The sequence below is a fragment of the Nyctibius grandis genome, chromosome 1 (assembly GCF_013368605.1).
Source record: "Nyctibius grandis isolate bNycGra1 chromosome 1, bNycGra1.pri, whole genome shotgun sequence".
Lineage (NCBI taxonomy): Eukaryota > Metazoa > Chordata > Aves > Nyctibiiformes > Nyctibiidae > Nyctibius > Nyctibius grandis.
In genome coordinates this window covers 92,268,719-92,276,562 of record NC_090658.1, presented here as the reverse complement: position 1 = coordinate 92,276,562, position 7,844 = coordinate 92,268,719, and positions in this window count along the sequence as shown.

Here is a 7,844-nt window from a genome sequence, read left to right as displayed (position 1 = left end):
GCTTTGACAGCTGCTCAACACTGAGGTGATATTTTCGTAGAAGTAACTATTTATACGGCATGATTTCAGACCGTAATGGTAATCATCTACGCTGGGTCCACCACTGTGTATGTTAAACTGAAATTGTTTCTTCCCATACATATCACCTTATGGTAATCTCTACTGGATTTTATCTGCCATTTTATTACCTGGACACTCAGTGGGTATCAGTCACATCACACTTATTATATCCTTTCGCAGCTCATCATAATGGCCACCATTTACTTCAGTGACTAACTTAGTACACCTGCAAACATTGTCTGTGGCACCTACCTTGTTCTTGAAGGCCTTTCTTGGATTTAGCTTATGTTGTAAGAGTTTGAAAGAACAGGGTTTACTGAGAGAGGAAATCTTCAAGAAACTCCTGTTCATGGGCAGAAAATGTTCCCCTTCCTTCCCCTTCCATGCTGGCCTCTGGCTACTTTTAGAAACAGAAGACCTCACGAAGCTCAGAGGAGGATGCTTAGGTACCAGTGGTAACCTTTCCCATTTCTTCCCTAGGTAATCAGATCTCTTCTGCAGTCAGAGAGACCTAATACATCAGTCTTCATATATCATCTCTGTGAGCCAAATTGCAAGGAAAGTTTATGATCTAACTTCAGAAGAATTCCCTGAGAAAACAAATCATTTATTTCCCCAGATGCCTGGACTTGAGAATGCAGAATGCAATATTCAGGCTAGATAAGCAAAAAGCTAAAGGCAAAGGTAATATATTAAAACTTACTTTCAGTAAATTAAACTGGAATTTGGCTGTTTTCTTTAATGAATGACAAAACACAGTGGTTAGCCGTGGGAATGACACCCTCTCCCAAGCAGGCACGAGGGTGCTGGAGTGCTCTCTTTCTTATGCAGCATTCGAGTTCCCTGACTCCCTACTTATCCTCTGCACGAGCCTTCTCAGCCCTTTCCCCTTCTAGCATGGAATTAATGCTGACCTTGTACAGAGAAGCTAATTCCTCACACCTCTTCCTCCCTTATCCTTTGAGCCCTGCAGCCTCTAGTCCTAAACAGTACGACAAAGATTTCCTCTTTCTCCTGGGGACAGGAGACAAGGGGGAACTTCCTACCTCTTCCTCTCAAGCAGGCATGTGTTCTCCTCATAGGCTTTAGCCTTTACTAATCCCGTCCATGTTCTCAGGCACAGATTCCCAGACTCGTGAGTTTTCGCTGGCTCCCTTCTGCCAAGCTGTGCTGCATTCAGTGCTTGATCCAATATCTAATGTCACTAGCCACAGTTTTTCTTGGCAAAACTATAAAGGGTCTTAATTTACTGATGTCATTTGTCTATTTAATTATTGTATTTTTATTTTTTCCTATAATTAATGTCTCTGCCAGGATTGCTATAGTTATTAACAGAATTGTGGTTAGTTCATTAAAATAAAAAATGTTGAAATATGTTATAGTATTCTGCTTTTGCCCTTAATTATGAAAGTATTTTATACAATTTCAAATCATTTGTTATTATGTGAGAAGGAGTTTGATAGCGAGATACAGTAAGAATTTGAAGGTGTTCCAAATTCAGATCAAAACCAATGCTGTTTTCAATTGAAACCTGAAATTACCAGTCCAGTTTTGACAGGAAATACTTACCCACATGGACAGCTAAAGGAACAGTCACTGTGCAAAACACTTATGTGATTAAAGCAGCTCATGAAATTCCCTGTACGTATTCATTTTTTGTCTTGTTTTCAGCTACAGTTTATGTGTTATAGCGCAAAGATCTGACAGTTATGAGTCAAGTCTTCATATTGGTGAAATGGCAAAAAGAAGAGTCCTTTCCCCTAGGTAGAATTTGAAGTAGGATATCTTGCAGATTTCTTTATTCAATCCTTATACCACCCATTTCTGTAAGAACAGGTCAAACATGAATGACATTTATGTGGATTTTTTGCATTCTCCAAAATCATGAGGTGACAGGATAGGCCTATAAAATAAAGGTTGCTGTTTAATTTTCTTTTTGTTAGCAGCGGGACATTATGACATTTCTGAAGTTTATATAGACCTTTCACAGTTCACAGTGTAACATCTGCAAAAGTTTCAAGATCATGTGTAGTCTTACTTTTGTTTTCCTTTTGTGCATAGGATTATCTTGTACTGGAATTCCAGAACAGTGGAAAACAGAAGGAAGCAAAAGAAATACAAAACTGGCATGAGAAATATTGGATAAAAAGATGGAAAGAAAGAAAACCTGCCTTTTCTGCTAAGCTAGCAAATATGAAAGCTCAAAATTCAATGTTCTTGCAATGAATTTGGATACATGAATTCGATAAGCAATATGACAGCACAGAACACTGATATCTCACTTTTCTCTGTAATTGATATGGTGGAGAAAGGAATTTGTGTAAACAACCACCTCTCAAGTACTGGAATTTTTCTCCTCTCAATCTGCTCTTTCTTACACAGAAATGTAAAGCAGTGGCATGGGAAAACAGAATGATAAAGTTTATTTATTGTGAGAGATTTAGTCTCAAGATAAAATCTCTGCTACATATTTTGATAAAGATAGAACAATATGGATCCAGTCTTCCCAAAAAAGACAAAACTCTGGAAATCATGGAGAAACAGATTCCACTTTACATAAAGATCTGATTACAGCTCCCATTTACAGAAATGTTTCATGATTAAAGTATCCTAAAAGATAACAAAAGAGACATTAGGAGTGCAAAACCTGAGCTTTCAGACTTTATTCCAGAAAACTTTGGACTGTAATCCTTTAATTAGGGATTCACAGTCATTTCCCCGTAAAACTACAAGTATTTCAAAGGATCAATAATCTAAAAAAGGACTATTACCTTGCTGCTTGGGTTTTTTTCTTTTCTTTAAATCTATCAAAAATATTTATTCTGTAATGAATCTTCTAGTTCTAAAATGTTGATATAATTTTTTAAGAAAGTACATTTCAAAATTATCCTCAATTATACTTATTCATAACCTTGATCCAGAAAAAAAAACATTCTTCTCTAATTTTTGCCAGTGGGAGACAGTTGCTATAAAATAGCTCATGATTAACTGAACCACAGAACTGACACCATACTGAGAATGGGATTTAGCTCATCTAAATTTAGCCACCTAAGAGTCTGGCATCTGTGAGGTATTCCAAAAAGGTAACTTTAGCCATTCAGCTAATCTTTCTAGGTTCCCTCTATAGTCTTCTACAGATTCAGAGCCAAAAAGCCTAACTGACCCTCTGAAGCTCTGCATTGACCCTTGAAAGCCTCAGTAAATGCCTCTCCTTTGTCTCACATGCCTTACTAGCCCTCCTTGTTTTTCATCTAGTCATAAAGTTACCTTTGATGATAGCTCCTAGAGACAAAAACCATCTCACCCTAAAACAGATGGAGTAGACAAAGCTACAGAATATTGTGAGCTTGTAGCTTGAGTTGCTTCTTTCCCTCCGTTGCTAAATGTAATTTCTGGAGAAAATCCAGAGGAAGCTGATTCACTTAATGAAAGATACAGAAAGTTTGTGTCAGAGGTATTCACAGTCTTGAAGTAGCTTATGTCTATGTCCCTCAAAAAGAAATCCAAATTGAATACCTGGAATATAGTGAAGAAAATGGTTTGTAATTACTTGCACGGTGGTCCTGTCTTAGCTGAAATAAATACACAAATGGATACATATCAGGTTTAAGCTGAAGGTTTAGTTTGGACTGAAATAGTTGACTGAGAACAATGACTGGAATGAACAATAATGCCAGTGAGGTGTCTCATTCTGGTAGTGCTTATTCCCATACATTGATATTGATCCATTGAATGCATTAAAGTGGTATGAAAATAGTCTACAAAATGGGGAGAGATATCTGTCATCAATTTTTAAATGAAGGCCACTGCACACAGTTTATGCTATTATATTCTTTTTAAGAAAGTTCGTTCAGTTATTTTAAAGTTTTTATGGAAACTGTGATTTATGACACACTGTAGCTATATAAATTCTATAGTGTCTTCTTTGATGCTAAAACTACTATGATGTCAATCCATGTGCAATTTCATTTCTAAAGAATGCACTGGAAAACTGTCAGCTATGATAATAACGAGCTGTAAGAGAAAGAGCTCAAATGAGAATTTTTCCTTGGCATATACTTTAATGATTTTATATTATATGGAGCTTATGTTGATAAAATGTAAAAGCAGATCTTTACTATTAGTTCTTTCTTATTAATTGGGTATAAGCCATACAGTGTAAAAATTAGCTTGGCTCCATATATTCTCCCTTAGCTTTTATGCCTGGTGCTGTAATGGGGCTATGGATAGTGGGTTTGTTCAGCTGGTTTCCAGTATGTTCAGGGAAGATGAGATGCTTTTGGGGTGAATGAAAGGCTTAACAATGAGGCTTGCAGCTATTTCTGTGAGCTTGCAAAGGCCCAAACCAGGCATAAATGCCCAGAGTAGATCATATGGCTACTACCTATTTATTGAAAATAAGAGGCTTTTTTCTGTAAAGGTGGTCCTAGACTCCCTCCTTCGCCTTTTTCACCATATGATTGCAGTAGTGACCGTCCCACAGAAGTCATCCTCAACAGGACTTTCTCTAACTACTTTTCTATCTTCAGGAGAAATGACAATCTCTAACTAGCCTTTATGAAATTATTCTGCCTGTAAATAAGAATGTGAATATTTTCTTTATCAATCAGCAATGCCTGAAACATGCAGACTTTTCATCAAGTAAAACACCTGAGAAAGACAAAGAGGTGCCTGTGGTGAGGGAAGCTGAAAGCCCAGCCTGCTCCGTTGCAGGTTCTCTATCCTGCAAGATGTATCGGATCGACTGCACAACTACGAAGCACAAAGCTTAATTTTGCAATTGTGTAATAGCACTGAATCTGACAATTTAGAAACTACCTAAGACTAGCTAAATTGATTTTACCACTCTAGTTAATATCTGTAACTAGGGCCTAAAATCAACGTGGGTAGAAAGATCCTCTACCAACTATTTCAATTCCATTGTTGCATGCTGGGAATGAAAGAGGAATAAGAAGGTTTCAATGAAACCAATTTAATTTTCTTTGATCATCTAATACAGGGTTAATAAGAAACAATTCTTTGTTCCTTTAACTTCTGTGATTTGATTGCCTCCTTTCTAAATTGGGTGATCTGGCCAAATGATGACTTAACCATTTTTAACCCACTGAACTTCTGATTCAATATCAGTTTAAGCCTTGATTTTAAAAATTATCTTAATTCCTACATAGGCTAATGACAATTTTAGTACTTGAAGTCTTAGCAATATTGTCAGTTTTGTAATGTTTGCCTATTACAAAGCAGTGGAATTTGCTTCTCGCAAACATTAGCAGAACTGGTTTATTCTTTGGATAGCAGAATGGGCCTGAAAAATAAAAAATAGGTAAATTATCTGGAATACATTAGTTTGGCCCACTCTACAAGTTAAAACCTTTAGCCAATAGTATTTCACACTTTTAGTAACTCACAACAGTAATTCCTTAATCTTATTTCTTTTTAGAATTCTATGTTAGAAGTCAAAACAAATCTTTTATTGAAGCAAAATAGGAACATTTTATAAAAGGATAAATTTTCCAGGGGTTATCTCAAGAAAGACCCATGCTAGAATTAATAAACAAGACTAACCAGTTACGATTCTGTATGTTTTACTAGAAAGAGCTGAGTCAGTGGAACTGAATCCAGTGTTTCCATTCTTTCTGGCAAGTGAAAGAATAAAGAAGCAAAAAATGAAATCAGGATCATACTTTGGGAATACCATCATATTTTTCTAATGAATCCCATTCAAGAAAATCTTCACTGAATATTTTAGAGTTAAGATAATAATGCTGCTAAGCAGGAATGCAATATGCTGAAGTCAACAAAGCATGATTGTGCTAATGTACATAAGAAAAATTCAAAGACATTGGATTTGCCCGTTATCTTATTCCCTTTGGATTTTATTTTCTGTGCTTTAGTTTTTAACCTCGGTGTCATATTCATGTATTATTAAATTGCTAACAACTGTTGTTTAAAAGGCTTGGTTTACTGTAGCCCAGTGAATAATCTGGATGATAAGTCTACTTCTCTAGTTTTACATCACTCATGTTAGTAAGTACACAATGCATTTTTGTGCCATGGAATACTCAAATTAATCAAATAACAATTAAATTATGCACTTGACATTCTTACAGATAGCATATGCCTGCATTATTTGGCCTTCTTTGCCACATATGTATTGTGTGCAATGCTCCAGATCTATGTATAGTTATGCCAACATGAGGACAGTGGTTATCTTGTTCTAGGCCTGTGTAACCACACAGCTTGGAAAGTTCAAATAAATTGCTAAATTGACCTCAATGGGGATTAAATTTATGAGGTTTACAGAGGGCAGATGCCCCCTTTCTAAATATTGCTAGCTGCCACATCCCCATTCAGACCTTCATCAAGTTCCAGGTAGCAATGCAAACACATTAGTTCTAAGCCAAATGTATCCAACTGTGGAAAATTTTGGCATCTAGTAATCTCTGGTCATGTGCTAAATCCAAGCCAAGCCAGCCAGCCAGGGTCTTTCCTTTTTAACTCCTCCCCTGTGATTTGACAGATCTTGCAGGAAAATGCAGAAGAGTTGATGGAGACGTTAACAGCTCTGTTAACAGCTCAGCTGCTCTGAGGTTCATACAGCCCACCACAGGCTGGAGTAAATGTCTACACATTGCAAGACCTTCCCAGGGTTGAGAAAAAGGGTAATAAACTTGAACAAGGAATTACAAACAAACCGGGAGAGGATCTCATTGACTTGAGACCCTCATTCTCTGGAAGAGTTTTACGTTGTCCTAGAGGACTCCCTTTTATTGTGCTGTTAGCAACTGAGAAGCCTTTCTCCTGGCTGGGTGCTTGTTTAACTTGGAAGGCTAATGCCATTTTGTTTTGTAGTAAGTCTGTAAATTAGGCATATAGTCTTCAGCACGTATTTGCCAAAGTAAATCAAGGGACCGGGCATTTCCATATGCTTTTTGGCATTCTATAGTTCTTTCTCTAATCTATGGGACTGCCGCCGGTGGCTTCCTACTGCTACTCAGCACTGACGTTCAAAAGGCAAGGAAGTACAAAGCTGATACATGGTAAATGAATTATTTTTTTGTAAAAGCTCATACTAGAGATAATTGAAATGCAGAACACTGTCATCAAAGTCAGTTCTGAACATGGGGAAATAGAAGAATGCTTTCTGGAACAGAAAAGGTATCTTTTGTGTTCTTAGATAAAAGTACTGAAGTCACTGAATAGGGTTAAACAGAACTGCTTCTAGACTGTTGCTTGAATGCCAGTTTTCAAATGAGGATATATTTTTAGACGCAGTTAATGAATTGCTAAAAAACGAGATTTTTCAAGTGGAAATGCAGAGCTGTTGCTGCAACAACAGTGTGCTGTCAGTAATTGTGATTAAAACAGAATAGGTACTGGCACAAGCAGAGCAACTGCATCTATTTAGATCTCTTCCAAAACCAGTATTGTGGCAACTGAAGTAATGTATATGAACATGTATTTCATCCCATGCTGCAAAAATTCATTTATTCTTTGTGTTACTATTGATTATAAAATCTCCAGCCTAAACCAGGACTCTACAGTCATCTGCTGATATGTATTGTAAATGGGATACAGACAGAAAGAAGACAACAGAGAGATAATAAAATGATAGAGGTCTGTGTGCTTGGTTTCTGCCCATCAATAGCCTAAGTCTGATAAGTATTCTGTAGGTGTCACAGAAAGGGTGAGCTTTAAGGAAGGATTTTCAGGGGCGTCATGAAGTGAAAGAGAAGCTCCTTTTGAAGTGAAACAGAGAGCAGAGAGCCAACACCAGAAGCAGGCGA